At 45.9% G+C, this 9,711-nt stretch overlaps 1 long non-coding RNA gene across 2 annotated transcripts in view; it reads right to left on the bottom strand.

Annotated features, from left to right (window-relative positions):
• Positions 1–666: 666 nt before the first annotated feature.
• Positions 667–9,711, bottom strand: part of LOC134911134 (uncharacterized) — a 29,149-nt gene continuing 20,104 nt past the window's right edge. For both annotated transcript variants that reach the window (XR_010176340.1, XR_010176339.1), the window contains exons 2-3: positions 6,330–6,613; positions 667–1,007 (exon numbers count right to left, since the gene is read on the bottom strand). This is a non-coding gene — a long non-coding RNA (uncharacterized LOC134911134). The remainder of the gene's footprint in view (positions 1,008–6,329; positions 6,614–9,711) is intronic.

Below are 9,711 nucleotides of genomic sequence, written 5' to 3'. Positions count from 1 at the left end.
TAATGTGTAAGGACCTTCACTGACAAAGCCCTCACCTGATCCTCTCCTATGTACATCTCTGGCCGTATCTCCCTTCACACAACTGCCTGCTCTCTTTGCTCCACATCGGGACACCAACATCCGACATTCTGGTAAAGGCCCGAGGAGGGGGCTGATAGAACTAGGGTAGGGCATTAGGGGGGTTAGGCACTAGGGGGGATCGTTAGCAATAGCTGCCACCCCCTGAAATTTAGCCCTAGCTGCCACCCCCCTAGATTTAGCCCTAGCTGCCACCAGAGGATGGCTAGGGTTAGGGTTTGGGGGGTTAGCTTAAACTGTGTCAGCATTCTTGAGGCCGGGTTGCCATGGTTGGTCATGTGACCATCAGTATCCCAAATGCCGGGATATTGTATCACCCCCCCAACCGCTTCTGAAACAGACCCATTGTGTAAAAGTACTTACAGTAATTCAAGTTGAGAAAAGTAACCTCATTGCATCAATGCAGCTCACTGCAATCAGTGGTTACTGGTGAGGATCCACATGGGTCTCACACACACACACACACACACACACACACACACACACACACACACACACACACACACACACACACACACTCGCTTGTGTAATAAGTGGAATAATTTTTATATATGTATTTGAAACATTTAATGATATTAGCACATAAACAATGCACATTACTAAACTGCTTAACTAAATAAGGAAAAATATGACTTTCCTCGTCGCTCTTTAATCGATACAAAGCTAAGCCAGCCGTGGCAAGTTCCACATTCATCAGCAATATTCCTCAGTTCATGCTTTTACTTCTTCCTCCGCTCTGTTTCTGTGTCCTGATCTGCAGTAATGGAATGTAGATATTCAGGTGCACGTCTCTCTGTAATTACATCTCACACCGCACTGTTTCATTCTTCCGATGGACAGGCGATTATAAAGCAGCTCAATAAATGGCGGAAAATCATATCAGGCATTACTCTGTTGATTTGATATGTAGAACGATGTTTGGAAGGAGCCTAGAAATTAAGAGATCATTTCATTGCTTAGGAACAAGCGGCCAGATTCAGAAATAGATGCTAAATGCACATCAACTGCTTCCCTGAGCGCAGTGTGCAAAAGCAGCAGGAGGCCTAGTAGAAAAACGCACACTGCATGCTTTTACAATTGAGTGAACTTCGGTCATCTTAACTTAGTTGCAATGGGTTGCACTTGGGTGCGAGCTGATTGTAGTTTGCGGCTTGGCAGCTTTGAAGCAGCTGCGGCTTTTTAAATTTGGTAGCCAATCATGTCTCAAAAACCGGCAGCCAATCAGAAGCGTTCGCAGTGACCCAATAACGGTAAGCCAAGTCATAGCTCCACCCAGTCATGGCGTCTAATCTATAAGCTTCAAGAAGTAGGTCTCGGGAGCACAATATGCACTTGGGTCAGAAATTGGTTAGATAATAGGGAGCAGCGCGTTGTAGTTAATGGATCATTTTCAAATTGTACTGAAGTGCTAGGTGGTGTGCCACAAGGGTCTGTAGTTGGGCCACTATTGTTCAACATTTTCATTAATGATCTAACAGTAGGTCTAGAGAGCATGGTGTCAATTTTTGCAGACGATACCAAATTATGTAAGGTAATACGGAGGGGGATGCTGAGTCTCTTCAGAACGACTTAGTTAAACTAGAAGCATGGGCATCTAAATGGAGAATGAGCTTCAGTACAGACAAGTGTAAGGTAATGCACTGTGGTAGCAAGAACAAAAATAACACCTACATACTATCTAAATGGGGTAATATTAGGGGATTTTGTACTGGAAAAAGACTTAGGGGGGTATTCAATTTGGCCCGAAGAGACATCGGGAGCAAAAACCCCCGATGTTTCTTCGGGTGCTGCGGTCGGGCTATTTAATTTGCTCGGCCAGTAAAACCTGCTTTTTCATCTGTAAACACATAGGTTCAGTGAAACCTGTGTGTTTTCGGGTGAAATAGCCCCGTTTTCGGATGAAAACGGGGCTGTTATCGGGCATTTTGCTTTGCCTGCTGGAGGTAGGTGAAGCAAAACCCCCGATAAGCCGCTGCATGCGCCGGCTTATCGGGGCCAATTAAATAGCCCCCGTTGCCGATAATTATCACCCAGCACCCTCGGGACAAATTGAATAACCCCCGTAGGTGTTCACATAGATAGCACACTAAGCAGCAGTACCCAAAGTAGGATTGCAGCAAAGAAGGCTAATAAGATATTAGCATGCATAAAACGGGGAATTGATGCAAGGGACGAGAGGGTTATACTCCCATTATATAAATCACTAGTGAGGTCACATCTTAAATACTGTGTACAATTTTGGGCACCATACTACAAAAAGGATATCCTGGAGCTAGAAAAGGTTCAGAGGCGTGCGACCAAACTAATTGAGGGCATGGAGACGCTGGAATACAAGGAAAGGCTTGCAAGGCTAGGCATGTTTACACTGGAAAAGAGGAGACTAAGAGGGGACATGATCAACATCTACAAAAATATAAGGGGACAATACACAGAGCTTGCGCGGGACCTGTTTTTGGTAAGAGCAGCACAGAGGACATGTGGACACTCGCTTAGGTTAGAGGAGAGGAGATTCTGCACAATGCGGTGAAAAGGTTTTTTCCCAGTAAGGACAATACGTGTTTGGAATTCCCTGCCCGAGAGAGTAGTAATGGCAGACTCAGTCAACACCTTTAAGAATGGGTTCGATAAATTCCTAATGGATAAGAATATCCAGGGTTATGGTGCGTAGTCACGCACTGTAGTTATTAAAAAAAAAAGAGGAATAAAACACAACGGCTGACATCAGCATCAGACAAAATTTAGTCCAAAAATAATACTGCACAGGAGACCACAAATAGGTTGAACTCGATGGACAAATTGTCTTTTTTCAACCTTAAATACTATGATACTATGTTACTATGTTAATATTAGACACTGCAGAGCAGGAGAGCTCAGTCCAGCGATTGAGAGGAAGTAGAGAAGACCTCCTGAAGAAGAGAGAAAGAAAGAACAACCAGCCCCTGATGAATCCCCGGCAGGAGGACGCAGATAAACGGAGCTGGCTTCATGATGAAAGGAAGAAGCAGCAGCTGACCATGAGGACCGCGGCAGACATCGGGAGGCAGAGACAAAGAAGATGAGGATCAGAGAGTGCTGCAGTGGAGGAAAGCAAAATAGCTATAAATAAAGCTCTCCACTGCAGCCTCTCCAATTATTCCAGTAGGTGACATTGGCCACCGGTAATTATTACCCACTCCCTAGACCACCAGAGTTGTTGGGTACTAGGCCCACGGATACAGTCAGGCCTCTGGTCTGTGGTGCAGTAGGAGACCTTAGGCTTGGGCACATAAAAGTGCACTAGGCCCTGTAGATTCTGTTTGTTTTCTGTATAAGTCTGGGCATTAAGCCTATGAGCCCATGATAAGTGACTTTGGGCAATAGCCCCAGGCCACTAAGTATTAAACTGGCAGACACAAGGCCCGTGTCCTTAATAAATAATCCCATGCATTAACTCGGGTGACTTGTATAATGCCCTAGTGGTGAGCCCGGGCATTAGGCCCAAGCTAGGGTAATTGAAGCATTCAATAGAGAGTGGAGGGCTGTTTGGCCTCGATACAACAGCTTTCCAACAATTACCTTGCTTGTTTCTGTAATATAGAGTGTCATCAAACGCAGAGCGTGTGTAGCTATAGGTGAAACTCAGAGTCTGAGGTAGGACAGCACTCACATTTTGTCCCTCATGCTAGATTTCCTTTCACGTCCGTGTCCAGACTATATACTAGGACCATCTGCTGGCTAAAATGGCCTGAAAATGAGAGGGTGCAAACCAGGTAGGCAGTACGGATGGTGTAATGGTTAGCATTACTGCCTCTGCAGCCCTTAGAAGCCGGCTAGGGCTGACAAGGCAGGGAGATGGGTTCCTACAGGAAGCCAGCTCTCTGCTAATCGCAGCCCATTCTGGCAGTCACAGAGGGAAACACCTCCCAACGGGACTGCCTGTAGTGTCTGTGACTGGCAGGTAAGACTTCCAATAGGAAGAGTGAAGCCAGTGCAGTCACAGACTGCACCTGGCTTCACTGACAGTGAGCTTTGGTGGCGGATTTTACCGGGGAGAAGAAGGAGCTACAGTCCTGCAGCCCATAGGTAAAAGCCACCACTGCTACCGACTATACCTTTATTGCAGAGTGCAACACCAAATAACACACTTCTTACTCACTGGTGAAAGTCTTGAACCCACCACTCGTGAGCTGTATGGTGTTGTCAGTACAGTAAGTTGCATGCGTGCTATGCCATGTGTTCAAAAGTGTCATTTTATTTTGTTGATGACTGGCACTTGTTATTTTGGGAAGATAATATATCTTGAACCAACCTGAATATTCCCCCTTCATTCAAAGAGAACTGTAGCAATAATGGACCAAGGGAAGTCAGGGTCCTCATGGAGAGGGAGTTGTTCCTTGGGATGATGGGCCCATAAAGCATTGCAGGGGCAACAGGCAGAGACAACCCGCTCAATGTCAGTAGTCATAGAGGGCCAAAACAAGGCATGCATAGCCCACCGTATAGTGGCCTCACACACGGGTGGTCCCTGGCGGGCCTGCCTAGCATAGAAACTTGAAGGGCATAAGGCATCATCAAAATCTGACTGCGCAGGAGGACGCCATCTGAGAAGGATATTGCAGAAGACAAAGAAATGTTTGAGGTCCATAGACAGTTCTCTGGAGGAAAGAGGCCAGCCGTGCAGGACAGTATGAAGCAACTGTTCACAGAGGCCAGTCATCCATGAGTGTGGCATCGCAGAGCACCACCATTCACTTGGAGGAGCAGACATTAAACTTCATGACATCCAGGTCATCGTCAGCATCAAGGACACCTGAATCCAGAGGTAAGTACATGATAAGGCTTCAGCTACATGGAGGTCCTTTACATTTTTGTATACCACATGCAGGTGGTTTCTTTGGAACTTGGATTTATTCAAAGGTAGTATGCAGGGGTTTGGTAATCAGGGGTTGGTGGTCTGTCTCAACCAGCGATAAATTTGTGAAACTTTTGACAAGCAAAGAGCAGAGCCAACAGTAACTTTTCAGTCATAACGTGACTCAGTCTCAGTGAGGTTCCTGGAACCAAAACTGATGGGTTTGTTACGCTGCAGGCAGGCAGCACCAAAATCACGCTGTGAGGCATTGGCAAAGATCCCCACTGGAACATGCACATCAAAAATTGGAGCACCGGGATGGAAGTGAGCATAGGCTTCAGGGGAGAAATAGCAGCAGCATGGCAGCCCAACCAATACCATTCAACATTGATGTGCAAAAGCTGGCAAAGCAGGACTGTGACCTCACTGTAGTGTGCAGAAATTGTGAAAGGTAGTTGCACGGCATCTATTCACACATTGCTCTGCTACGGTATGCAGAGCAGCGGTAACAGTGCCCCCCCCCCTCCCCCCAACTACCCCCCATCCCCTTCTTCCGCAGAACACTGCAGCCAGTGGGACAGTCCCAAAACACAGGGCTATCAGTTGGGAGGTATGGTCCTAATCATAGTTACGTCCCTGGTCCTGAGCAAACTTGGGTCACATGTACGACTGTGGCTCCCATTTACAATGTACTCAATTATTACTGGTTAAATGATCCCTGATGCACCACAATGCCCATCTTACAGTATGCTTACTGAGCTTCATTTCAAATGTAATTATTAGCATGTTAAATCCTACATTTCAATATGCAGTAAAAACTAAAAATAAAGCTCAGATAAGTTTAGAATGGAAGAATAGCAGCCTGAATGCACATTAAGCGGCACTGCACTGTATAATTGGAGGGTGTGGTATGTTAGGTAGATTAGACTTAGGTCGACCACTATTGGTCGACACAAGTTTTTTAACTTTTTTTGGTGTTGTTTTCTCCGTACAGTGACCGGGAACCCCAATTAGTGCACCTTGTACCCTTGCTTCGAGTAAGGTGCCTTGCTGCGCTTGGCAAAGGTTACCGTTCCCAATTGTAGTCCACGTGGATCGTAAAGTATGAAAAAGTAAAAAAAAAAAAAAAAGTGAAAAACTATGTCGACCTTTTGTCATGTCGACCTATAACATGTCGACCTAGAGTCCCTGTCGACCTAGAAACCAGTCGACCTACTTACTGTTTACCAATATTGGTTGACCTAGACAGTGTCGACCTACTTACTGTCGACCTAAAGACCGGATCCCATAATTGGCTGGTAATTATGGATATTTGCAGGCATAATATGTTTCGGGGTAGATCTTACAGCCTAGAATTTACTGTGGAAATTATGGACAGTGGGTAATGTTACAGATTTGTATTGCGGTAGCGTCTACTTACCATTCATGGAGAGGACCTTTCCCATAATCCCCTGGGTCCATGTCACCTGTATTGCTGGCCCTCTTAGGAAAACAAATGTATGACTGGTATTACATATGAGGTGGTGCCTTCTTCTATGCCAGTTCTGGGTAACCTGTGGTGCTCCAGCTGTTGTAAAACATGAAGCATACTGAGCCGTGAATTGCCTGTCTCAGATCTATTACTCGTCTTCTCTCTGCTCTTACATCTCTCGCCTTCTGTGATACCCTGATACACAGCTCCGACGGCAAATGGAAAAAAGCCACCTGGAAATTTCCAAAGATGTCAAAATGTGAATTTCTGCTCTCAGATGGAGTTTCTCTCATAGTGATACATTTCTAGTTACTGAATTATTGATGATGCTGGAACATTTTGTCATACAGTATCTCCAGGGTAAATGGAGGAAAGTTATGTGAAATATGCTGGCATGTATTATAGATGATATCTGGACTGTAAATGATATCAGCAGCAAATGGCAACCCACCTACTGTAAACAGGCTGCCTGTAAGGTGCACCCACTAGGAATCTGCCGGCAGGACAAATTCGTGGCAGGGGAGCCTGTCCCGAATCCTGCCACCACTCTGCCAGCAGTTAAAGGGGAGACACAGTAACAACGGAGGCATTTCATACGCTGAAGTTATTAAAAATGTCTCTTCCTCTGTTGCACTAAGGGAAGGAGGTGTATTGGTTGTACCTGGAATTATATGCAATGATATGAACAGATTTGTTTGAGTTCTGGGTGATGGTTAAGGTGGAATCCCAAAAGAATTCTCTCTCAATGGAATGTATTACTGGGACCGAGTGTCATGTGGCCAGGAGGAAGGGCACGGTGTACTTGATCCTTGGAATGTAGTTATCAGGCAAGGTTTACATGACCCATTGGGGGCACTTGGTTTCCAATCCCCCATAAACTTTATGATGGAATTCGAATCTAATTGTGAAGTTATCCTTTCTGTTGCTTAGTGACTGTGTAAGCTATTTTGAGTCTGTCCGTCTAAGATCATGGTCATGCTCTAAAACAGCCAACTCTGAAATACTCTTACACAGTTACCGTTCTGCTGATACTGATGCCTGAATATGAGAATAAAGTAATCAACATAAATGTTCATTTGGATCCGGAACCAACCCCCAAACCCCTTCCCCAAAAAATGCAGAGCCTGATAAAAAATTCCACTGAGACAGGGCGGTCGCAATCTTAAGGTGTCCTACAGCAGTCATCATTCTAATCTAGACCAATGTAGGGGCTCCTGAACGGGATCCGGTCTGAAGATCAACACTGTCTAGGTCGACAATGTTTAGATTGACCACTATAGGTCGACAGTCACTAGGTCGACAGGGTTGGAAGGTCGACAGGGTTTCTAGGTCGACATGTGCTAGGTCGACAGGTCAAAAGGTCGACATGAGTTTTAAAAAAAACATTTGTAACTTTTTCATACTTAACGATCCACGTGGACTACGATTGGAACGGTAATCTGTGCTGAGCGAAGCGGTAGCGGAGCGATGCACCTTTGCGAGCCATGCAAGGGGACACGATGCACTAATTCGGCTTCCCAGTCACTGTACGCAGAAAACGGCAATAAAAAAAAATCATGTCGACCTTATGACCTGTCAACCTAGCACATGTCGACCTTCCAACCCTGTCGACCTTCCAACCCTGTCGACCTAGTGACTGTCGACCTATAGTGGTCGACCTAAACATTGTCGACCTAGACACTGTCGATCTAATGATCCACACCCGCCCTGGGTTGGTGGTCCAGGAACAATTCAAATTATTTATGGCCAATGTGATTGGCAGCCACCAGCACTGGTTTTGCCTATCATGAATATGTGGACAATCAGAAGCACAACTGTACACTACCACATAACTGACCCTAAGGATGACAGTAGGCACAATTTACTTTCATATTTTTTCCAGAATTTCTCAATAAGAAACTTTTGGAATAGGGGTACCATGAAAAAAATTCTGATACTCTAGACTCAAAAAAGCTTGGAAACCACTGCTGTAAGTGGTGATTCTGAGTTGTGAGGTAGAAGAAAAGAGAAAATTGCAGGGTATCATTTCGGCCACCTTGCAAGCCACATGCATCGGCCCGGCTTGCACGCCCCTAGTTACGGATGATGATGATTATTACATCACCAGCACTAGTGATCGGCTTGTGATTGGCTGTGCAGCATATAGGCACCTTTTTTCATTGCTTGGACATTTATTTTGCTTTTTTGATCGCACATTTGGAATATATACACTGCTCAAAAAAATAAAGCGAACACTTAAACAACACAATGTAACTCCAAGTCAATCACACTTCTGTGAAATCAAACTGTCCACTTAGGAAGCAACACTGATTGACAATCAATTTCACATGCAGTTGTGCAAATGGAATAGACAACAGGTGGAAATTATAGGCAATTAGCAAGACACCCCCAATAAAGGAGTTGTTCTGCAGGTGGTGACCACAGACCACAGCTCCTATGCTTTCTGGCTGATATTTTGGTCAGTTTTGAAAGCTGGCGGTGCTTTCACTCTAGTGGTAGCATGAGAAGGAGTCTACAACCCACACAAGTGGCTCAGGTAGTGCAGCTCATCCAGGATGGCACATCAATGTGAGCTGTAGCAAGAAGGTTTGCTGTGTCTGTCAGCATAGTGTCCAGAGCATGGAGGCGCTACCAGGAGACAGGCCAGTACATCAGGAGACATGGAGGAGGCCGTAGGAGGGCAACAACCCAATAGCAGGACCGCTACCTCCGCCTTTGTGCAAGGAGGAACAGGAGGAGCACTGCCAAAGCCCTACAAAATTACCTCCAGCAAGCCACAAATGTGCATGTGTCTACTCAAACGATCAGAAACAGACTTATGAGGATGGTATGAGGGCCCGACATCCACAGGTGGGGGTTGTGCTTACAGCCCAACACCGTGCAGGACATTTGGCATTTGCCAGAGAACACCAAGATTGGCAAATTTGCCACTGGCGCCCTGTGCTCTTCACAGATGAAAGCAGGTTCTCACTGAGCACATGTGACAACCGTGACAGAGTCTGGAGACGCCAAGGAGAACGTTCTGCTCCCTGCAACATCTTCCAGCATGACCGGTTTGGCAGTGGGTCAGTAATGGTATGGGGTGACATTTCTTTGGGGGGCCGCACAGCCCTCCATGTGCTCACCAGAGGTAGCCTGACTGCCATTAGGTACCGAGATGAGATCCTCAGACCCCTTGTGAGACCATATAATGGTGCGGTTGGCCCTGGGTTCCTCCTAATGCAAGACAATGCTAGACCTCATGTGGCTGGAGTGTGTCAGCAGTTCCTACAAGACGAAGGCATTGATGCTACGGACTGTCCCGCCCGTTCCCCAGACCTGAATCCAATTG

Source organism: Pseudophryne corroboree, chromosome 4 (assembly GCF_028390025.1).
Source record: "Pseudophryne corroboree isolate aPseCor3 chromosome 4, aPseCor3.hap2, whole genome shotgun sequence".
Classification (NCBI taxonomy): Eukaryota; Metazoa; Chordata; class Amphibia; order Anura; family Myobatrachidae; genus Pseudophryne; species Pseudophryne corroboree.
The sequence above is the reverse complement of the archived record's forward strand: the minus strand, read 5'-3'. Positions and strand labels throughout refer to the sequence as shown.